Source organism: Triticum urartu, chromosome 2 (assembly GCF_003073215.2).
Source record: "Triticum urartu cultivar G1812 chromosome 2, Tu2.1, whole genome shotgun sequence".
NCBI classification, from domain to species: domain Eukaryota; kingdom Viridiplantae; phylum Streptophyta; class Magnoliopsida; order Poales; family Poaceae; genus Triticum; species Triticum urartu.
Window position 1 is genome coordinate 185,362,274 of NC_053023.1, and position 25,096 is coordinate 185,387,369.

The following is a 25,096-nucleotide window of genomic DNA, read 5'->3' on the forward strand; positions in this document are numbered from 1 at the left end:
GAAACGAAGGGCATATCTCTCCTTGTCTCCGCCGGACATCCCCTCTTTCTACACCACTTTTACGTACGCACACAAACTATCTCTCGCCCCTCTAAAAGTATGCATGCCCACGACACATTCACGCATGACGGTCACTGTATTTCAAGCTAAAGGACTATACGGTCACTGGAGTTCAGAATATGCTCATTACGGTCACCGTATACATTCTCGTGGTGATCATACGGTATCTAGCTCACGATACGTCTCCGTATTTTCTTGATGACACTGACGGACTTTGCATTTGATGCGTGCTCTGTATTTTGTTGTCGACACTTACGGTCATTGTATTTGAAGCGAAAACACGATATGGTCACTGGACTTCAGAATAAGCTCATCACGGTCACCACATACATTATGTCGTGCTAACCAACATGTGGTTGGATGGTTAGGAGGACAGTGGTTTCTCGAGCCCACCAGGGTTATTGTCCCGATGCTCGCATTTATCCTGGGTTAATTCCAGTATTTTCCGGTGATGTGCGTTTAGTGGGAGGAGACGTTCCACTCGACTACGAGGCACCTATGGTGACTTCGTAAAATCTCAAGATCATATGCTGGCTCACTCTCTCGAAGGTGCTCATAGGGGTAGGGTGTGCGTGTGTGCACTTATAGCGGTGAGTGCTTGCGCGTATATATGAGCCCTTGCGTCTGTACCGTGTTAAAAAAATACATGTCATGATTATATGGTCACTAGCTCACCCATACAACTCCGTATTTTGTTGATGACACAATCAATTGACCAGTCAAACGTTCCACATGGCGCAACTAGTGTTGCACCATCGAGGCGCGTAACCGTGGGGACCACCTGTCAGCCCGTATATGAAAGAAAGAAATGGTAGTTTGAGTCTGTACTGTGTTAATAAAATACATTTTAGGGTGATCATACGGTCACTTGCTCACCACACAGCTTCATAATTTGTTGATGACACGATCAATTGACCAGTCAAACGGTCCACATTCAGCAGCGCACATTACCATAGGGCCCACCCGTCAGCGCATATATGAAGGACAGAAATGGTAATAAATTAGTGGTCCGTGGGTACTCGAAGTCGTGAGACCTCTGGTTGGCAGTGGCCGGCGGTGGGGGCGTTGATTGGGCGGTGGTGTGGGGATCGCTGGAGAAAAAGCTCCGCGCGGGGGGCCTAGAGGGATGGCCGGTGCGGCGGCGGACCGGCGGTGGGGAGTGGTTTCGGGGTGGGCTGGGCGGCGTGGCGGCGTGGGCCGGCCGCGGGCAGCGGGGGCCGGCGGTTCGGCCGGTGGTGGCTGGCGGCTCAGGGGGGTGGAGTTTAATGATAAACTGCAGGCCCTTGATTTCGTATCCGACGGCTGGAAAATCTAATGACCAGAGATGAAAAAGTCAGCGACTGACGTGTAGCCTCACCCCGCACGTACACATGCATGCATGCAAGACACGCACGCATGCAGGCGTGCAACACTGACACATACACATAACGAACACACACACGCATGCAGGCGTGCAACACTGACACGTACACATGCACTCACGAACACACGCAAGTACGCACACATGCATGCAACACTGAAACGTACCCTTGCACGCACGCAACACTCGCACACCTGCATGCACACAGCACACGACGCAAGACACACGCTCAACCTATACGTGCATGCACCCTTTGTTAAGGACATGGATTGTTACAGGTATTAATCAATCTTATCTGTGATAAGCAGAACATTGATGTTTGCAACGGTCTTTATGAATCACAACGTATCGAACGAGATATCAACATAGTAGGTTTATCTACATGAAAAGGATGACGGCACACTCAATGAACACTCATCGGTTTATGAAATGCCCGCTTCTGACCGCCCTGGCTCATCAAAGGTTCCTCTGTTGTGCGCTGCTTGCGTTGGGTCACTGACATGCAGGCCATGTACCCAAAGATCCCACACGTCAGTGGAAGAACGGCGCGGTGTCCTACGTCAGAGTCGAGGGCGCCATTCGCTGCACACCCGACTGAACACGCCTCCTTGCCGCATTCAAACGCCTCCATGAAACCCGCCCGTTTGGAAGCCGAGAAACCCACTCTGGACACACGTCCGTTCATGACCAGGCCGGCATTAAACGCAACGCCGGCCGAGCTCCTCCTGTCCGCTGTCTATTTAATCTCCTATTTAAACAAGGCCAAACGCCGGCCAAGAATCGCACACCTCCGCCGCTCCCCTATCTCCTCCTTCACCATTTTGTCCACTCTTACAATGGCTTGCAAAGAGTAGTTATTCTTCACAAGCCATTTCTCTAGGTTTGTATCTCTCATACACACCCATGTAGGTGGGGGACGTTCATGAAGAGAAGACGTGCACGCACGGCGCACGTACTCCCGTCTCTTTCCCAACCACACCCGCGCGGGTACACGGTGGAGCTCATTTCTGTACAAAAAGGCAGCCCGCGTGGTAATTTGACCGTGTACTAGTTGTCCACTTGGTGGAGGGACGATCGTCTACCACGGGTGAACAAACAAATTGCGACCTGACGCGTTATGTTAAAAAAGAGGCAAACCATGTGGGGCCTACCTTAGAGGCAAGGCTCTATACTCTGGTGTACTTTTGATGTGTCTCGTCAACTCGCAGAACAAGGAGAAGCTTGCTTAGTACACCGTCTCCCCCGCCCACAGGCACGGTGGCTCGCAGGATGAGGTGAAGCTTGCATAATAGTAGTAGTACTATATGCCTTACGCCCGCTCCCTCGCCCACGCGCACGGTGGCTCGCAGGACGAGGAGAAAATTTTACCACTCCCTCCGTTTACTCCTCGTCCCTACTACCTTGGTTAGAGAGATTATCATATTGTTTGGAATATATATATTCTTTAGTACTCCTTCCATTTGCTTATACAAGGCCACTATAAAAAATACATTTTGCATCTATACAAGGCCACAAATAGTAATCGAGACAAAAGTTACTACTCCCTCCTTTCCAGTTTATGGCTCAATTTCGAAATCTCTCCAACCAAGGTAGATGGTGAGTGGTCGAATTAATTTCGTACTCTAGTTTGCACAAGTAATTAGTACGCTCATTTTTCTCAAGAAGTTATGTTTATCGAGGCATTAATTAGAACGAATGCATGAATGACCACTAAATTTCCATGAACTTCTACATGCATTGGTGAGTTTTCTCTTGACACTGCTTGCATCGGGTGATCTAACGCACCTCAAAATCCAACATGTGATGGTACTACTACTAGTAGTAGAATTGAGACTTATAAAATGGAAAAACGAATGTTTTTAGATGAGCCCTATAAACCCTAGTGGGTACGTACTCCGTAAAATCAAATTTTCCCAAAACTAAGTCTCTCAACCTTTATTTGCTTGTTTCCCTTCCTGCGTCCTTGCCTCGAACACACTATGCCAAATTCCCCTGCGTGTCGCGCGGGAAAAGACCCGCCCTCGCCTTTTTTAATCCGGGTTTGTATCGATGGATCGCGCGAAGCAGCAAAAACCGAAGCCGTGTCTTGTACTCCTCCATCGACGCTCGCTTTCATGAATTCTGTACTTCCGGTAGCCGACATGTGGGACATATAGAAACCGGGTCAACGTGTCAAGCACCAAATAACAGTGCAGAACAGCAAGGGGGATGCACCCCAGTCGTACCACCCCAGTAGTATTAATGAGCAATGAGACGTCAAATCACAATGTTGCACCTTCCCAGACGGACGAAGAAACCATTATTTCACACTTCGGTTCGCCATCATCTCAAACCACGTAGTATTGCTTCTGCCTCAAGAGGGACACGCACATCGCCTTGGTACATCATGAAACGTGGGACCACATGACAGGCCATGCTCCCCCCGATCGCTCGGTAAAATCACCTCATTTTTACTACTATACTTCCTCCGTATCGGTTTACATGGCATGCACGTCGTTCTAGGTTGAGAATTTAACTGGCTATATTTGTGATGAACAGTATATGTTTAGAAACTACATCCGCTTAATAATCCAATGATATACCTTTTGTGACATAGTAACTCAGATTTAGTTAGTCAAATGGATGACCTAGAACTACGTGCACGCCCTATAAACCGAGACGTCTAAAAAAACGAGATGGAGATGGTAGTTCAGTAAGTATCTTTTTAGATCAATATAGTCGGGATTCACCAAGGAGCAAAACCAAGTGGTAGGCTACACCTGTCGTGTTGGCATAGCGACTCAAGGAGGGTCAGTCCGCACACGAAATGGCGACACACTTAACAGGACCCCTTTGGCCGACATGTGGCTCATCCGCCATCTTGTTCCATGTGCGATGCACTAAATTACAGTTCGGAGCAGCAGTTGGAATTGGTGGCACCCCTGCCGTAGCGCCGCAGTAGTAGAGAATGAGCGATGAGGGGTCAAATCACAAAGCCCCACCTTTCCCGCATTAAGCTGGACGAACAAAGCAACCATCATTTCACTCTAGGGCGCAAGAGCATAAAGAAAAGAGAAAACCAATGATGCATGCGGTAGCTACCTAGGGCACCCTAGGGTAGGGGTCTCCACTACAGATCTTTTTTTTGAAAGCGCCTCCACTACAAATCGGCTTCTCCCTCATCCTCTTAAAGAAAACCGATGATGCTTGCGGCGGTAGTGTTTGTAGGAGTACTACTAGGGTGTGCAGGGCCATGTCGTAGTAAACAGGAAAGGGATTGAGTTCGAGTTGACGCCTTAAATATGTGTGGGCCGCTTGGTTTTACGGGAACGCGGCAACATTTTGGGTTCGGGGACCAGTGGAGATATAAACGCATGAGATTTCGAAACCAAATTATGAATAAATACACACTATAGCATGTAAAGCTTTGAGTCATATATGCATGATGTAGATGTTCGTTTAGTTCTTATTGTTCATCTCATTCAAAATCAATTAGTTTTATAAAAATGTTAAGATTCATGGGGTTGTGCATTGTAAAGCATAAAGTAAAAAACAAATAATGGCAATTCATTTAGAAAAAATAATCAATTATGATACGGAAGATTCTAGAAGAAAGGAGAAGTGCCTGTGTTTTGAGGTTTGTGCATTATGCTTAAGTTCAATAATGGAGTCTTCTAAATTGTACATGTGGCAGATCTGGTGGAATGTTGATGATATCCAACGGCCAGTAGTGCTTGGATTTGCCATCTCTGCACTGTCGGATTAGCTTCATCCAGCGACCATCTTTCAAGTTATTTGCACACTATATAGTTCTTGTGCCATAGTTGCATGTCTTGGAAAAAAGCTACTAGTGGGTTGTACTAGCTATTTAGGAATAGAAGATGTATACGTGGAAGTTGTAGGGAAAGAGATGGCATGGAGTATCTCAATTCCTATGAGTAGGGATTGGAAAAGAGATGTTATTTGGTTGACATCATAGGAACTTTTCTATTGAATCTAGATATGCCATGTATCTCAATTCCTATGAGGAGGGATTAGAAAAGAGATGTAATTTGGTTCATATCATAGGAACTTTTCTATTGAATATACGCTAATGTTTATTTTCCTTTGAAATTATGGGAGTATAAGAATCCATTCATATGAACCAAGTGGCTCTAAATCTATATAAATGATATCATTTTTATTCCCTTTGAAATGTGGAGTAATGAATCCATTCCTATGAACCAATTGGCTCTAAAGAAAAAAAATCCTATAAAAATCATATCATATAGAGTTCCTATGATATTCCCCCACACCAAAGGATGGTTGAAATTGCTGCAGGTGATACGATGGTCTTTATTTGTAGACTCCTCCCCCATCTTTATAGTTACCTCTCGAAGATGAATGAAATGATATATACAGGGTATTCTACATGCGCAATTTGGTACACGAAAACTTGGTAAAAGTTTGCGAGGTTCGAATTTTCAATAAAGCTATATGCACTGCATTTTGGAATGGAGGGAGCATAAAACAATTGCTAACACTCATGCGGAAGATTTGTGTATAGGAGGAGTGGCTGTTCTGTTAAATGACATGGCAAAACTGGCATTGTCGGATGCTGATCTAATGGTTCTTACAGCGTTCGTCAGGAAAAGGCTTGTGGCGAACGTTTGTCGGATAATGATTTACGGACACTTACATTGCATTGATACGTGCCCCCCTCTCTCTCATGCACACGCACCCTCCCGAGTCCTCTCGCACCCACCGTCTATCTACAGGTAGACGTCACACACATATGTGCTCTTCACACCCTACCCTCAGAACTTCTAAAAAACAAAAAGACGTCGCACACATTTTATTTTAGCTCACACGTCACACACTTATACTATTACTCTTGTGGCGAATGTTCTTTGGGCATAGTATATTGTACTCTCACGAAGAGAAGCGGTGCACGCACGCACTAGTTCTCTCACACCCACTCGCGGGTACACGTAGGAGTGCATTTTTTTGAAGCTGGTACAACAAAATCACTCCACTATACATATAAGCAGGAGCCTTAGCGCTTGCTTTACTAGGGTTCCTCTCGTTCACTCTCTCATGCTCTCCAGATCTAAGCAATACATAGGTGAACACGCTCTCTCTCAGCTCACGGCTGCTCACAAATCCGGCCGGACAACCTCGACCGGGGCAGGGGTGTAGGTGCATCGTTCACGTTGTCGTCGGCTGCAAGGGAGGAGACCAATGGCTGCCCGCGTGTCCCGATCGGCGGCCGTGTCGTTCTCTCCAAGAGAGTGCCGACTCAAGAGGGCCTCCGACCCCTTGTTCCTCCCTGCGGTATTGTGGCCAAGATGCGGCCTCCCGACGTCGTCTTTGCCACATGCCGACGACCCTTAGGTATATATTCCTTCGAAACCTGCCTTGCTCTACTGCCCCAGCTCCCCACTTGGCTTCGTGTGGATATTTTTCTACTTCCGTCCGCTATTCCAAAGCCACCTAGACTTTTACTATTATTAGAGGTAAAGCTAGTTCATATAGTCGACTCTAAGAGTTGGTTCAAACAGGGAAGAAAGTGGGAAAGCTGTAGCATGAATCTAGGACTTGGTTCTAAGAGGAAACAGGGGAAAGTAGTAGATACTGGCTACCCAACCGGTCTCTTGGTTGAAAAGACGAAGAAATCATGGTGGATGGCGAAGGGTGGGGGGAAGTGGACCTATCTCTTGGTTGAAAAAGGAAAGAAAGTGACGGGTGTTGGGGGACAACGCAAATGAGAATGAGCAGGTCTAGATTTCCTGTGCTCACATAGGAAAATGTCGCCGAGTAGATAAAAAATGGGACAAGTGCAGACATGCTGCCTGAGTGTTTGCCGCTCTCGGCAACCGCATCTGCCTGTCCCTACGCCCATATTGCTACTGTTAATGTAAAATCACATGAAGCATTAAGCAATGCCACCTAATGTCACTAATAAGTAATGGTCTAGTGCCGTCGATAAATTGAAGCAATGCCACCACAATTTTATGAAGTGCTTCCGTCTTGCTTTATTTCCCATGAATTGTGTTTTTGCAGTTACACTTAAATCTCACACGGCTAACATTGCTTCATCCCAGTGGAACTACACAAATTTGATTGCACATTTACTGACCATGTACTACTCTCATGACAGTAATACTAATGCTATTGTTCTGCATGTTAATCTAGTGGCAGTGTTGATGTGATGTGATGCTACTTACTTAAGGACACTTTCATACTGTCAATCTAGTGCCAATTATAACACAATAGATGTTGATGTTAATCATACGCCACTGCAAATATCTGTCACTGTTTAAATAACCGTATTTCGTATTTGCGCAAACAGGGATGTCTGTCTCCATATCGTTTCGGGATGTCCATCTCCGTATCGTTTCTATCCGCGCAATCAAAAGCACACACCTCAGTTTTAGTAGAAATGCGCAAAATGATATGGATATCCCTCGTTGTCATTGTCTAACCACCCGTCTTCCAAGTATTCCTACATTGGTAGTTACTAGGTAGAATGACCAACGCAATATAAAAGAAGTTGATTCGTACGTTTTACTTCCTGATTGCAGTGTAGGGACGAGCGAAAACAACTGCATCCTAGTCCGGAATGCACTTTCTACCAGTTCATCCATGGACCGAGGACTAGCTGGCACGGCTTCATGGCGGTTTTTTGGACAGGTGCGCGAACAAGAGGCATTGTGGTCTGCTTATTTCTGCAAATAGCGGTGCTTAAAGTTAGTGGAATGCACAAGAATTTCAGCTGGTCAGTACACTACATGGTTCAGTTCATCATTTCAGCTGAGAACACAATTATAATTGGTTATTCTGGAATGAGAGAACCTAACCCTGGATGGTGGCAACAAGAAAAAACCAGGGTGAACTCCAAGAAATCTAAGCCTGCCGGGAGGCCCTTTGCTCAGAGAAGCCTTGCTTGTTTTTTCCTAATTTGTAAACCTTCTCACAACTTTTTCTTTTGTTGTGAACTAGTATATGTTTGTTATGTTCTATGAATCATTGAGATGTATAAAATTTCTTAACTTATGCTTTTCAAGTTTTTTATGAAGCCGAGTTTAATGTGAGTGTTCCACATGAACGCTGGACTAGTGTGTGAACGTTTGGAATTGACATTGTGGCCTCAGTTAACTGCATGAACCACTGTAACAAGATACATAGTTGCTTATATGTTAGACAACAGATTGTTGATTGTTAGCTGGTCGATAGCCTAGTGTTGAAGCGAGCTGAGTCAATGTGCCGTGTTTCGCACAACTGCTTACAAGTGGGGTAGCACCAACAGTGTTTACAAGTACTTATGTATAAGTCGGTGCACTCTTCTCAAACGAGTACTCTATTTCATCAAAACACACATTGCTCATATGATAAAACTAGTGAGGACGCATCTGTTTCGACAAAAATTACGATGATTCATGGGCACACAAAAGTAGCAGCAGTTCCCATAGACGGATTCAAACAGAGTACTAGCCCCAGAGGGCTCGATAACAGGCAAGGTTCGGATAATTAGACAAAATCCAAACTACTATTAAACACTAACTAGGGCAAGTATTTCATGCCTCGATCTAATTTGGGATGGACACAAGACGGACCTTGCCATGGACATCATTGAGGACGTCCGGCAGCAGCTCAATCCTGTGAACCTTCATGAAGACAACCTTGTGGCCTTGCCGCTCATAAACTTGTTTGTGGAGGCATGCCACGTCATCTTCCCGCGTAAGCTTGACAAGAACAATATGCCTCACAAACGAAGGAGTAGCTTTGAACTTCTTGTGCTTCAGTACACCCTGGACAACACGCATGACAACAGTGAGGTTGGAATACAACTCTTCATTGGTATAAGCACAAATGGCTTCCAGGATCCAACAGCCTAAAAACTCTGTTTTCCCAGTGCGTATATTCAGGTCATTCGCCTCATAGCGAGTGACATGTACAACCACACAATCCTTGTCTGCATCAAGGCTCTAATTGAAACAGAAAAAATTCTGAATTACTTTCCAGTATAAGAAACACAAGCTATTTAAACCACTATGTATAGCATGGCATCAAAGCTAATAAAATTTTGCATTATTCATCACCACATACTTAGATGAAAAACCACAATTGAGATCGACAAAGAAGAAAATCACCTTGGGCAGCTCAGTAGGGGGGGACACATCCTCGAAGGGGGAAAACTGCTCGTGCAGTGCCACGGGGGCTGTAACCTCAAACAGGGCATTGACCATCTTAGTAGTGGTCGTGAGCGTATCTGGGGTCGGCTCGATGGCTGCCTCCATCTTCTTGGAGCTCTCTGTCTCGTGGGGATTAGCCTCCCGCGTCTGCTCCAATATCGATAGATATTTTCCTAGTTCTCCTTGGTCCATCATGAAACTGACGAATACTAGGAGACCACTGAAAGGAAAACACAATTGCAATGACAATGAAACAAAAAAGAGAGTGAGGATCGGTTACTTCTTTGCAAAAGTTCTTTTTTTCTCTAAACGAAAATATACCAACATCACGGATCCGCTTACGTTCCCTTCGTTGGGAGAGAAGAACAGTGGCAGATGCGAGTGTTGCCTTTCTCGAAGACGGTGAGGGGGAAGGGGATTCAGCGAAGAGTGAAATGATGGTTGCTTCGTCCGTCAAACTTAGACTGCGGGGAGGTGGGGTTTTGTCAAACGACGACTCGTTATTGCCACGCTACGACTGGGGTGACTCTCCGCCTGCATACTGCCTTCTAATTTGGTGGATGGCATTTGGGCCCATGCACTGCATGGCCCGCATGTCGGTGAACAAAAGTATAACGGCATTCAGTAGAGGGAGATGTTTCGATGACCTAGGAGGAGCCATAAGCGGTATTGTATCCACTGTACTAGTAGTAATTGTTTTTCTGGGTAGCTGTAGAGTGTCTCCACTGTACTAGTAGTAATTGTTTCTCTGGGCCCAAGACAAAACAACCCATCCACCCTAGTAAATATTAAAATCAATTCAAAAGTCCATATATTTACTGAATGAGAGGCGCTACCCACACCCAGCACAACGCCCCCCAAAAAAACTTGGGTGTTCTTATTCCTCCTCACTCCCACCCACTTCACGTTAGCTCGCTTCAATCGTACCCCGAAATTCCTCACCTCACTCCTACAGAAAACCTCAGGTCTCCTTCTTCCTGACTACTACAGAAAAACTCCAGCTCCCCTTCTTCTTCACTCGCACTACAACTAGGCTCGTCATTCGTTACTCTGCTCAAATCCGTGAGTGCGATGCGATGCCCTCGAGGAAAATGGAGTCGGCTAACGCCAGCGCCAAGAAGATGAGGCTCCCGCCAGCGGCGACGCCTGTTGTAGATCCCGCACCCGACAGCGCGGGGAGAAGCGGCGACCCCTCCCCCACCGGATCCCAGGAACCCGTAGAATCTCGGGTGGACCGCATTAGCGATCTCCCGGACGCCGTCCTTGGGGAGATCATCTCGCTTCTCCCCACCAAGGATTTCTGCCGCACCCAAGTCCTGCCAATTCGGTGGCGCCCTCTATGGCGCGTCGTGCCCCTTAATGTCGACTGTTGTCAGCTATCTCTCTTCAATGATTTTGAAATCCCCAGAGCCATCATCTCCTCCCACCAGGGCTCCGTTCAAAGCCTCTGCATCCCGTCATGCTACCTGAGCAAGCATACCATGCCCTGCACGGTGGACGCCTGGCTGAAATCCCCTGAATTCATAGAACTACAGTTGCTTGAGTTCTACTATTCCCCTGGAAATCACCTACCAGATACCGAACGCCATCTACCTGTGCCCTCAGCACCGATGTCCATCTCGTGGTTTTCCTCCCCTCAACATACCGTCACTGTCGGATTCTGGGTTTCGGCAGACCCTTGAGGTTCGAACACTGGGGTGCATGCGGAGATCTCTCCCCTACCGATCTACGCCCAATCTCCCCACGTGATCTAAGCTGGAAACAACGAACAACACAAGGGACACGAGGTTTATACTGGTTTGGGCCACCGTTGTGGTGTAATACCCTACTCCTGCGTTGCGCAACCCAAACGGCATGCACGTATAGCAGTACACTCCACATGGGGTCAGGAAAGCCATCTTCTCCACGTCTTCTACCGCCATCTTGATCTGGTGATAGCCTGAGAAGGCATCCAGGAAGCACAATAGGTCACACTTTGCGGTGGAGTCGACTATCGGGTCAATACGGGGGAACGGAAATGGATCCTGCGGGCAGGCCTTGTTGAGGTTGGTGAAGTCGACGCACATACGCTCCTTTCCTCCCTTTTTAGCACAATGATCGGATTGGCCAGCCAATCAGGGTAGTGGACCTCGCGGATAACTCCTGCCGCCTCTAGCTTCCGGGTCTCTTGAACGATGAAAGCTTGTTTCTCAGTAGACTGTCGCCTTGCCTTCTGCTTCATGGGGCGCACATTGGGGCACACGTTGAGGTGATGCTCAATCACTTCCCTTGGGACCCCTGCTAACTGATCAGGTTCCCACGCGAACACCTTCTTGTTCACACACAGGAACCTGATCAGGGCCTTCTCCTGCTCGGGCTCGAGGTTGGCCCCTATGGTGAAGGTGGCACTAGTGGACCCGTCCTCGTCGAATGGTACCTGCTTGGTTTCTGCCTTGTCTTGGGTGAACATCTCCTTCTTTTTAGTCGGCGCAGCCCCCTTGGGCTCAAGGGCGTCGGTGCTAGTGGGCTGCGCCCCCGCAGCCTCCCTGAAAACAAGCTGGAGCACATGAAGCGCATCCTTTGTGTCTCCTGACACGGTGAGGACGCTGCTGCTCCCAGGCATCTTCATGAGGTTGTACGCCGGGTGAGTTGCTGCCATGAACCGAGGCAAGGCCGGATAGCCGAGGATGGCGTTGTAGGGGAGGCCAACGGGGCGATGCCGAAGTCGACCAGCTCTGTGCGGAAGTTGTTGCAGGTGCCAAAGGTCACAGGGAGGCGGATCTGTCCCAAGGAGGCGGTCGAACCAGCTCCGACGCCCGAGAAAGGCCTGCTGGGTTGGGGCCGCTCCAGCGGCACGTGGAGGAGGCTGAAGGCCTCCACCGAGAGCACGTTGAGGCCGGCACCACCGTCGATGAGGGTCCTGGTGACGGCCACTTGGCAGATGGTGGGGGTGCACAGCATCGGGAGCGCGCCCGAACCAATGGGGTTGAAGGGGTGGTCCTCCGAGTCGAAGGTTAGATCGGCCTCGGGCGCCACCCAGCCGGGGCTTCTCGGTGCTTGGAGGCGGTGCTGATCCGGCGGGTGAACGGCTTGACGTGATGGCTCGAGGGTGGTCCCTGGGAGCCACCCAGGAGAGCTGCGACGACGGGCGGCGCTGGTGCGGCGAAACGGGCGAGGAAGAGGTCGCGCAGCACCTCCCAGGAGGTGACAGAGGCCGTCGGCAGGTGGAGGAGCCACGCGCGCGGGACGCTGGTGAGGGCCATGGGTAACCAGTTGTCCATCACCCGGTCGTCGCACCCGGCTCTGAGGACGGCCTCCTCGTACGCCAGCAGGAAAATCATCAGGTTCGTCGCGCCGTCGTAGCGCGGCAGCGTCTCGGGCCTGAACTTGCGCGACCACTACACCTGTCACAAGGCGGGGGCCAAGGCCCGAAGCCCCTTGGCCCTAGTGTCGGCATCCGTTGCTGGAGCGGGCAGCGCGTTGTCCGCCATGAGGGCAGGATGCGATGTCGGGGGAGAGCGGGTCGTCAGGAGGGAGGACTCCGGTGCACCCCTACCTGGTGCACCAAATGTCGGATTCCGGGTTCCGGCAGACCCTTGAGGTTCGAACACTGGGGTGCGCACGGAGATCTCTCCCCTATCGATCTACGCCCAATCTCCCCACATGATCTAAGCTGGAAGCAACGAACAACACAAGGGACACGAGGTTTATATTGGTTCGGGCCACTGTTGTGGTGTAATACCCTACTCCAGTGTGTGGTGTGGTGGATTGCCTCAGGGGCTGATGATGAACAGTACAAGGGAAGAACAGCCTCGCGAGAGGTGTTCTTGAGCTGGTGCGATGAACTGCTAGGGTGAATTCAGTCGCCTCTCTCTGTCTCTCTCTGCTATGGTTCTACCAGATCTCTCGCCGTCCCTCTACTCTATGGTGGTTAGATCCATTTATAGAGGCCCTGGGCCTCTCCCCAAATAACGAGTGGGAAGGGCGCCAACAATTGGCCATTTTGAAGGGGAACATCTAGTACAAGTTATCCTGACCAAAGGTGGTCTTCGGCTGCCAAAAGTACTGGTGATGACGCCGTCTTGGGCTCCACGGTGACCTCCGTCCTGCCGCTCTGCTGGTCTTGGTCTCGTTGCACCGGAATGGTAACCTTTGCCCGATGCCTTGGCCTGTGCTTGCCCTCTTTGCACCAAAGGGGAAACAAGGACACTGCGCAGGCCGGCGCCCGCCTGGTCTCGAACGTCATGGCTTGCGTCACAGGCTCCTTGCGAGGTACCCCTGCCTTGATCTCTCCGCCTCCTCGCGAGCCTGCCTGACGAGGCTGCCTCTGAGGAAGCTTCCTGTCGTCCGCCCCGCGAGTCTTGGCCCCTCGGGAGGGTCTTGAGCTTGAGCTGATGAAGATGGGCCGCGCTGGGCCCCCACTTGAGCCACGCCGCAGGCCGTAGGTAGACAAGTCTGGGGACCCCCGTTCCTAGAACACCGCCAGTAGCCCCCGGGCCCAAGGCACGCCCGGGCTTGGCCTAGCAGGAAAGCGAAGGGGCAAGCGCGAAGCTCCGCGGGCCCTAACAGCCTGCGGCCTTGGGCGCCGCGTGGCGATTGATTGGACGTGGGCGACTGCGCTTCCCCAGAACGCCTCAGCGACCGCACGACTTGATGAGTCCCTGCATGCAGAGAAACTGATCATGATTACCTGCGATCGTGGTGCTCGGCGGTTGGCCTCCTCCGGCTATAAGTACGGGGCCGCACGAGCCCCTTCATCCCATCCCCTCTTGCTGCTCCTTTTCTTCCTCTTGGCTACTCGCCGTCCCCATGGCCCCAAAGAGGTTCTCGGCCGCGGAGAAAGGAAAGGCCCCACAGGCTAGGCCTGACTCCCCCCGACCAAGCGCGGCCGAGGCCGCCCTCGCAAGTATTCCACGGTCCCCGTAGTGGCTTCCCGCGGCCATGGAGGCGGTTCCCTGCGCGGTGGTGAGCGCTCGGCTGCCGATGGGGGGCACGTCGTGGCTGTGCGCCCTCCTAGGCCACGCTTTCGCTCTGCGGAGGTGCTGCCAGAGTTCGTCGTGTGGCCAGCGGACCCAACCAGCACCCGGCTCCAGCTCCCCCATTTCTTCATAGATGAACTGCCGGCCAGTGGCCGGTGCAGCTTCTGGCTCCAGGCGGACGGCTGCTGCAGCGGGGCCTCCTGGGCTTCGCTGGAAGTCTCCGTTTATGGGAATGGGGCTCTGACACGCGGCTGGAAAATGTTTGCCCGCGCGTGCGGCCTGGGCCGGTGGTGCACCATGTACTTCAAGTTTGATGGCGACGCCACCCTCTACATGAGGGTGTTCGGGGAAGATGGTCGCCGTGCCGGGTGCTGCCCTGAAGACGACGACCGCGGCCGCCTGCCCAGCCCCGGCACTGACCAGGATGAAGATGGCGACTGGCGTACAGGCGGCGGTGCTCGGGGTTCGCTGAGCTTCGGCGACCCCCTCTCAGGCAACAGCTCCTCCAGCGGTGGCCGCGACCAGCCCCCGCTCCATCGCGCTCGCCTGGGTGAAGGTACCGGGTCAGCCCGCCGTCGCGCCCCGGTGAAGCGAGAGGAGGGATTCGCCTGAGCCCCAGGAGCAGCTCGAGCTTTTGCTGTGGGTTGGCGCAGGACGAATCGCGCCCGTTTTGTTTTCTTTCTTATCCTGCGCAAAAATAGAAAGTAATGTAGGGCCCCGCGGGGGCGTGTTAGAACTGCTGCTGTTTAACCATCGCGGTTTTCGCTATCTCTACGTTGTGTTTCTGCGCCGCGCACCCATGTGCAGGAACTATTTTAGCTCGGTGGGTCTTAGCGCGGTCCTCGCCTCCCGAGGCTGTGGCCTCGTCGTGCGCTTCGTGCCCTGCAAGGATCAGTAGGAGGGGTAACTTACGGTCTTGGTTGTGGGGGCGATCGGCCCGGGTTCTGCGCTCGTGTCGCGATGCCCGTGGGGCACGGACTGGGAGGGGTGCTCCCGCAGAGGACTCGGGTAGGAAAGCTCCAAACGATCAAGGCAGAAAACACTTGCGAGGGCGCCCGCGAACCTCCCTCGCGAGGCTTGTGCAAGAGAAAACGAGGCAAGCGAACGAGAAAGACAAAAAGTCACAAGCCAGGAACGTCAGCAACTCCAATAAAACTTCAAACGGGAATAGACAAGCCAACTGCAGAAAGCAAATGGGAAAGCCGCGTCCGGCACCTATTCTAGTCTTCGACGTCTTCTCACCAGCGCGGAGCTAAGTGCTGCCACTGGGCATGGGCGGGAGCCCCCAAGGCCCGAGGGCAGCACTCCGGAGACTCTGGGGCGTGTATAGCCCCACTCATTATTACGTGAGAGTGTCACGGGCGGCGAGCTTCACAGGCATTTGCCTTCTTCACAGGCACAGGGCCTTTCCCAAAACGCAGCAGCTTCACAGGCATCGGGCCTTTCCCAAAACGCAGCAGCTTCACAGGCATCGGGCCTTTCCCAAAACGCAGCAGCTTCACAGGCATTCGCCTTCTTCACAGGCACCGGGCCTTTCCCAAAACGCAGCAGCTTCACAGGCATTCGCCTTCTTCACAGGCACCGGGCCTTTCCCAAAACGCAGCAGCTTCACAGGCATTCGCCTTCTTCACAGGCACCGGGCCTTTCCCAAAACGCAGCAGCTTCACAGGCATTCGCCTTCTTCACAGGCACCGGGCCTTTCCCAAAACGCAGCAGCTTCACAGGCATTCGCCTTCTTCACAGGCACCAGGCCTTTCCCAAAACGCAGTAGCTTCATAGGCATTCGCCTTTTTCACAGTCACCGGGCCTTTCCCACAACGCAGCAGCTTCACAGGCATTCGCCTTCTTCACAGGCACCGAGCCTTTCCTAGGCGCTAGGCCTCGCTCAGGGATAGAACCTCCGGAGATGTTGAATGTTCCACGCGTTCTGGACGGGTACCCCCTCCGGGGTCTCCAAGCGCGTGGAGCCAGGCCTGGAAACATGAACAACCTTGAATGGGCCCTCCCACATGGGAGAGAACTTGTGCAGCCCCTCCTTGGAGAGAACCCGTCTGAGCACGAGATCCCCTACCTCAAGAGTTCTGGGGCGGATGTTGCGGCAGTGGTATCGTCGCAGCGCCTGTTGATACCTTGCCGCTCGCAGCGCGGCTTCTCGACGGCGTTCCTCCCCCAGCACAAGATCCGTCCCCCGCATGGCGTCCTGCTGCGTCTCGTCGAATGCCAGGACCCGTGCGGAGCGACGCCTGACCTCATGAGGGAGAACGGCCTTTGCTCTGTAGACAAGGAAGAACGGGGTCTCGCCAGTCGGCTTGGTCGCAGTTGTGCGGATTGACCACATCACGGACTGGAGCTCGTCATACCAGCCCCTGCCGCAGGCTTCCAGCTTCATCTTGAAGGTCCTGGCTTTGAGGCTCCTCAGGACCTCCGCGTTGGCCCGCCCGGCCTGGACGTTGCTCCGGGGGTGTGCTACCGAAGCATAACATATCTGCGTTCCAAGGTTAGCACAGTATGTTTTAAAGAGATTACTGGTGAATTGCGAACCGTTGTCGGTGATGATGCGGTTGGGCACCCAAAATCGGCTCACGAGGCCCTTGATGAATTTGACCGCTGAGCCTGCCGGGATTGTGCGGACGGCTTCCACCTCAGCCCACTTGGTGAATTTGTCCACGGCGACGTAGAGGTAGCGATAGCCCCCTGGCACCCGAGGAAACGGGCCCAGAATGTCCAGCCCCCAAACTGCGAACGACCATGAGAGGGGTATAGTCTGTAGACCCCCCGCAGGCTGATGGATCTGCTTAGCGTGAAACTGGCAGGCCTTGCAAGCCTTCACGAGCTCAACGGCGTCGTTGAGCGCTGTGGGCCAATAGAATCCACTACGGAACGCTTTGCCAACGAGGGTCCCTGACGATGAGTGGTGCCCGCAGTCTCCACCGTGTATGTCCGCCTGTAGCTCCTTCCCTTGCTCTCGAGAGATGCAACATAGGGACACGTCATTTGGTCGCTTCCTGTAGATCTCTCCATCCCCGATGCAATAAGCCGTGGCCTGCCGCGCCACACGCCCCGCTTCCTCCTCATTCTCCGGCAGAGTCCCTTGCATCAGGTAGTTCTTGAGCTCTAGGATCCAACACCCTTCCTGAGGCTCTAACACCAGGAGCAGGCGTGCCCCTGAGGCTGGGCCACAGACCGGGGCTCCTGAGGCAGGCGGCTGGGGGAGCTCCTCCCTTGGTTGCGCCGTGCTCGACAGTGACAGCACCGCCGATGGTTTGAAGAGTCGCTCCTCGAAGACGCCAGGCTCCTGAGGCAGCCGCCTAGATGCCCTCTTGGCAATGTCATCAGCCTCCTGATTGGTGCCACGAGGCACATGCTGCAACTCCAGCCCCCAGAATGGTTTCTCCATCTTGCAAACCTCAGCGAGGTAGACTTCCATGTGCTCGTCCTTTGGCTCGTATATCTTGTTGGAGAAGTTGACGAGGAGCTGCGAATCTCCCTTGATGATGAGGCACTTCACCCCTAAGGCAATTGCAGCCTTCAATCCTGCTATTAGGCCTTCGTACTCCGCTATGTTGTTGGAGACCTTTTCTCCGTGCTGGAAGCAAAGTTGTACGGTGTAGTAGAGTTTATCCTGGGTAGGGGATACGAGCACTGCGCCAGCTCCCGCACCGTGTCGGGAGAACGCCCCATCAAAGTACATGACCCAGCCATCCGGTGCTTCACTTCCCGGGGAAAGTGGTCGGTCTTCGCCTGCCTCGAGACCCAGCACTTCTGCCCATTCTGCCACAAAATCTGCAAGTGCGGCTCCCTTGATGACTCTGGTCGTACTGAATTCTAGCTGAAATGCCTGTAACTTGATGTTCCATTCAGCAACCCTTCCAGCTGAGTTGGGGCTCCTGATCACTCTTTCCAAGGGGTATGCTGAGACGACTTTGATGGGATGTCCTTGGAAGTAGTGGCGCAGCTTGCGTGAGGCCACTAGTAGCGCGAGGAGGAGTTTTTGAGGCATGGGATACCATGCCCTTGTGTCCGATAGCACCGTGCTGACGAAATACACTGTATGCTTGACGAGGTTGAGGGTGCCGGCGCAACTTGCGTCCTCCAGAGGTCGAGGCGTCTCTTGAGACGACGGGGCTCCCAGTGCTTGGTCGCCTGAAGAGGCCTCTCCTGCTCCAGGTGCGTTCTCCTGCTGCGGCTGTTCCTTTCCGGCTGTGGTTGCGGCCTTCGCGAGGCCCTCCTGGCTCTGCTTTGCTTCAGTTTGGATGGTAGACGCGGCCTTGGCATAGTGCTCCTCCCTGACCGCCACCAGGGCTACGCTAGCGGAGTAGGGGGTGGCCTCAAGGTAGAGCACCAGGGGCTCCCGAGGACGCGGAGCTACCAATACTGGTGGACTGGTAAGGTACCTCTTCAGGTCTTGGAATGCCTTGTCGGCCTCTTCAGTCCATTCGAAGGGGCCCTTTTTCTTCATCGGCTTGAAGAAGGGCAGCGCTTGTTCCCCCAGCTTGGAGATGAAGCGCCCCAGCGCAGTCACACGCCCGGTGAGCTTATGCATTTCTCTGAGGGTCCTCGGCGGGCTCATGTCTTCGACTGCCTTGACCTTCTATGGGTTGGCCTCGATGCCCCCGTGGGATATGAGGAAACCCAGGAGCTTGCCCGAGGGGACTCCAAACACGCACTTCTCTGGGTTGAGCCGTAGGTCCACTTCGTTGAGGCTTGCAAAGGTTTCTTCCAGGTCCTGTATCAGGGTTCTTGCCTCACGAGACTTCACCACAATGTCATCGACGTAAGCTTCAGCGTTCCTCCCGAGCTGCCTGCCTAAGGCGATGTGCATCAGCCGCTGAAAGGTCGCGCCTGCGTTGCGCAACCCAAACGGCATGCACGTATAGCAGTACACTCCACATGGGGTCAGGAAAGCCATCTTCTCCACGTCTTCTACCGCCATCTTGATCTGGTGATAGCCTGAGAAGGCATCCAGGAAGCACAATAGGTCACACTTTGCGGTGGAGTCGACTATCGGGTCAATACGGGCGAGCGGAAATGGATCCTGCGGGCAGGCCTTGTTGAGGTTGGTGAAGTCGACGCACATACGCTCCTTTCCTCCCTTTTTTAGCACAATGACCGGATTGGCCAGCCAATCAGGGTAGTGGACCTCACGGATAACTCCTGCCGCCTCTAGCTTCCGGGTCTCTTGAACGATGAAAGCTTGTTTCTCAGTAGACTGTCGCCTTGCCTTCTGCTTCATGGGGCGCACATTTGGGGCACACGTTGAGGTGATGCTCAATCACTTCCCTTGGGACCCCTGCTAACTGATCAGGTTCCCACGCGAACACCTTCTTGTTCGCACGCAGGAACCTGATCAGGGCCTTCTCCTGCTCGGGCTCGAGGTTGGCCCCTATGGTGAAGGTGGCGCTAGTGGACCCGTCCTCGTCGACTGGTACCTGCTTGGTTTCCGCCTTGTCTTGGGTGAACAGCTGCTTCTTTTTAGCCGGCGCAGCCCCCTTGGGCTCAAGGGCGTCAGTGCTAGTGGGCTGCGCCACCGCGGCCGCCCTGAAAACAAGCTGGAGCACCTGCAGCGCATCCCTTGTGTCTCCTGACACGGTGAGGACGCCGCTGCTCCCAGGCATCTTCATGAGGTTGTACGCCGGGTGAGTTGCTGCCATGAACCGAGCCAAGGCCGGATAGCCGAGGATGGCATTGTAGGGGAGGCCAATGGGGGCGATGTCGAAGTCGATCAGCTCCGTGCGGAAGTTGTTGCAGGTGCCAAAGGTCACAGGGAGGCGGATCTGTCCCAAGGAGGCGGTCGAACCAGCTCCGACGCCCGAGAAAGGCCTGCTGGGTTGGGGCCGCTCCAGCGGCACGTGGAGGAGGCTGAAGGCCTCCACCGAGAGCACGTTGAGGCCGGCACCACCGTCGATGAGGGTCCTGGTGACGGCCACTTGGCAGATGGTGGGGGTGCACAGCATCGGGAGCGCGCCCGAACCAATGGGGTTGAAGGGGTGGTCCTCCGAGTCGAAGGTTAGATCGGCCTCGGGCGCCACCCAGCCCAGGGGGGCTTCTCGGTGCTTGGAGGCGGTGCTGATCCTGCGGGTGAACGGCTTGACATGATGGCTCGAGGGTGGTCCCTGGGAGCCACCCAGGAGAGCTGCGACGACGGGCGGCACTGGTGCGGCGAAACGGGCGAGGAAGAGGTCGCGCAGCACCTCCCAGGAGGTGACAGAGGCCGTCGGCAGGTGGAGGAGCCACGCGCGCGGGACGCTGGTGAGGGCCATGGGTAACCAGTTGCCCATCACCCGGTCGTCGCACCCGGCTCTGAGGAAGGCCTCCTCGTACGCCAGCAGGAAAATCATCAGGTTTGTCGCGTCGTCGTAGCGCGGCAGCGTCTCGGGCCTGAACTTGCGCGGCCACTACACCTGTCACAAGGCGGGGGCCAAGGCCCGAAGCCCCTTGGCCCCAGTGTCGGCATCCATTGCTGGAGCGGGCAGCGCGTTGTCCGCCATGAGGGCAGGATGCGATGTCGGGGGAGAGCGGGTCGTCAGGAGGGAGGACTCCGGTGCACCCCTACCTGGCGCACCAAATGTCGGATTCCGGGTTCCGGCAGACCCTTGAGGTTCGAACACTGGGGTGCGCGCGGAGATCTCTCCCCTATCGATCTACGCCCAATCTCCCCACGTGATCTAAGCTGGAAGCAACGAACAACACAAGGGACACGAGGTTTATATTGGTTCGGGCCACTGTTGTGGTGTAATACCCTACTCCAGTGTGTGGTGTGGTGGATTGCCTCAGGGGCTGATGATGAACAGTACAAGGGAAGAACAGCCTCGCGAGAGGTGTTCTTGAGCTGGTGCGATGAACTGCTAGGGTGAGTTCAGTCACCTCTCTCTCTCTCTCTACTAGGGTTCTACCAGATCTCTCGCCGTCCCTCTACTCTATGGTTGCTAGCTCCATTTATAGAGGCCCTGGGCCTCTCCCCAAATAACAAGCAGGAAGGGCGCCAACAATTGGCTATTTTGAAGGGGAACATCTAGTACAAGTTATCCTGACCAAAGGTGGTCTTCGGCTGCCAAAAGTACTGGTGATGACGCCGTCTTGGGCTCCACGATGACCTCCGTCCTGCCGCTCTGCTGGTCTTGGTCTCGTTGCACCGAAATGGTAACCTTTGCCCGATGCCTTGGCCTGTGCTTGCCCCCTTTGCACCAAAGGGGAAACAAGGACACTGCGCAGGTCGGCGCCCGCCTGGTCTCGAACGTCATGGCTTGCGTCATAGGCTCCTCGCGAGGTACCCCTGCCTTGATCTCTCCGCCTCCTTGCGAGCCTGCCTGACGAGGCTGCCTCTGAGGAAGCTTCCTGTCGTCCACCCCGCGAGGCTTGGCCCCTCGCGAGGGTCTTGAGCTTGAGCTGATGAAGATGGGCCGCGCTGGGCCCCCACTTGAGCCATGCCGCAGGCAGGCAAGTCTGGGGACCCCCGTTCCCAGAACACCGACAACCACCTTTGCGTTGTGCGACCTACCAGACAATCTGGTACTAAACCTTTGACTCCCATTTCTCAAGAAACTTTGACTTGTGTGGCATCATCCACTCCAGTTGCCCTACCCTGGAGTGATTGGTGCTTGTTTTCACAGTTAGAATCGGTTGTCGCCAAATGAAGTCGCCTAACCTTGTAAGAATTGGAATTTGTTTTGCCGGAAGGCAGCTCATCATCCAAGATGCACCTTCACTTCAAAGGTTGATCCTTGATTCTAGTTATTCACCGTTGCAAATAACCGTCCTCTCTGCGCCTAAATTGGAGACCTTGGGTGTAATACATGATCTATGTGCTCATTTCAATATGGTGTTTGGCTCCATAGTTCATCAGGTAATTTACATTATCATCTACACTTGTGACCATAAGCTGCATTTTAAATTTTTGCGCATAAGTTATATGTCATCTTGGAGTACACATTTTGTACTAATATTATGTTCTATGCTCAATGAAGAGTTTATCCACGGATCGCCTATCAATGGTGCTGGATTCTGTCAAGATCTTATATATCCAAATGAATAGTTTTGATCTGAACAAGATTATTGGCTTGCTGCAATGCTTTCCATGTCTGCAGAAGTTTTATATAAAGGTGATAATTTCACGCACATTGGAAGCCTGCATATAGTGTACTAGAATAACCGTTCAGCTGTTGCTCTTTCGACACTCTTTTTTAGACCTTAATTGTTTTCAATCTTCATGTCTATTTAGGCGACAAGATGGGTAAGAAAGTTATAACCAATCGGTGGATTCGTAAGCATTGGGATTTTCTCACTTCTCATGAGATTCGATTGAAGACAATAACGCTAGAACGATATGTAGCCAACCGTGCAAACACTAGATTTGTCACATTCTTCCTACTGAATGTGAGGTTACTATTGTCCATCAGGCTTAAGTTTATCAGTAGCATGGTTTTGACGGATGGGTATGTGGAAGAGCAAAAAAAGGAGTTTCAGGTGGGCAAAAGAGCTTCTGAACGTGCCAGGCTTCTATTTACAACATATTGTGGTCATAATCTAGTAAATTTTACGACCCAGGATGTTCATTCTATGGACCTGATCGATCCATTTCACTGTGACTACCGAAAACAATGCTGGAGTTAGATGTTGTTGCCCTTTTCAACCTGGGTTTTTTTTGTAAACCTGATGAACAATTAACCCTCGTGCTTTTGTACGGTTTGTAAGCTGGAGTTAGATGTTATTGCCCTTTCCAACTCGGCTGTCACTGTCATATTTTCTTTGAAGCAAGGCAAATGGCTTGCCAGTCGTTTAATTTAGAGTGATATATTGTAACAACTAACAAATCCCAACCAAGGGAAATAACATCACTCTCGCCGGCTGCTTGAGCTCACTGTGCATTACAGAAACCAAGTGATTAGCCCCCACCAGCCCCGACAAACTTATTTGGAACTAGCACATCAAATGGGCTGTAAATTTTCGTAGGAAAGGCTGCATGACCGTGATAGATTTGGATTTTGACATTTGGGACCCGCGAGGAAATAGCCTATCCAAGGTGGTGTAGACTTACTAGCCAGTCAACAAATGATTCTGCCTACCAGTCGTTGGATTGACATCCAACATTTGTCGTGTATCTTCTATCTCTTGTCTTTTTCTTCCTCCAGCCACCCAAACCAAACCACCCTGTCGGCTCCGCCTACTCCCACCTCCCATGGCTAGCTGTACCTCCGCCGCCCTACCGTACGTACCCTCCAATGTTGGCCAGTCCCTCCCTCTATTCCCCCACACGTCCTCTTATTCTCCAGCGACGTCAGCCCCAACACACACCCGCACCCGAACCAGTCAACCATCGTACTCCCCTCCGCCTGCGACTGGACCGGCGCATCTTCCACGGCTCCTGTTCGTTCCGTCCGAGGCCTCGTCGTTGTCCTCCGCCTTGCGTCCTTGGTTCGCTCGCCGTGCGCGATGCGCCGCCCTCTTGCGTTGTCAACGTCGTCAACAACCGAGAGGAACAAGGAGATAACTGTACGTGGAGAGGATGATAGTAGGGACCCACCAGCATCATGGTAGTACTCAAGCAAGTGCCTCTATATTACAAGCCCAAAAATATGGTTCCTCCTAATGGTTGGACATCTGGGGCTCACGCCATTGTCAACGTAGTCAATAAACGAGAGAATTACACTACGAGCGGCTGACACCAGGGACCCAGCAGGTCGCGCAATTTTTTTGAGGAACAAGCAGTTGTTATTGTTATTTATACTAGTTTTAGCGACGGATCAGGGTAACAACGGGGCTGTGCGGGGGCTGTGGCCCGTCTAGCCAGGGTTTTATTTATGTTTACCACATCATGAGCCCAATTGTGTTTTTTTTCTTGCTGAAAATGGCTAGCCCAGTTCTATTTTTAAAGAAATACCCAAACGAGGCCTGCTTTCTTTATCAGCCCTACTGGGCTGCAAATCTTTGAAGACGAGGAGAGTTTCATTCGGTTTGCCCAGAAATGGGTTGTACATTTTTAAAACACATCAAACCGGGAATTAGTTTCAATTTTTTTACATTACAAGATATTAAATTCCATAGATTTTTATGCGTGGACAATTATTGGGATTTTATATTTATAAAAATTATTTTTCAAAATAGTTTGAATGTGAATCGATATTTCGGGATTGAAAACAGTTGACCACACCGAAATATGCAAAAATTCGTATACTTTTTCACCGTGGCCACAATATGGGGTGTAATGCTAACAAAAAGAAGATGGGCTCCAAAAAAATTCTAAAGAATTAGCAAATGGGTTGTACATTATTAGAAATAATGCACATGAGAGCAGTGACTGTTGGATGTCCATCCAACGGCTGTCGTGCTTCTTCAATCTCTGCTTTTCCTGCTCCAGCCGCTCAAACAAGCGCCGGTGGGACTGCCTGCTCCCTCCTCCCGCGGCCGGCTATGCTGCCGCGTAGGCCTCACCGTCCCACCATACTCCCATCGCTGGCCTAGCCATCCCTCTACTCACCCACACCTGCTGTTATTCTCCGGGGACGGCAGACGAACCAGTAAACCCTCGTACTCCTCCGCGTGGGAAACAACTGCTGAGTCTTCCCTGG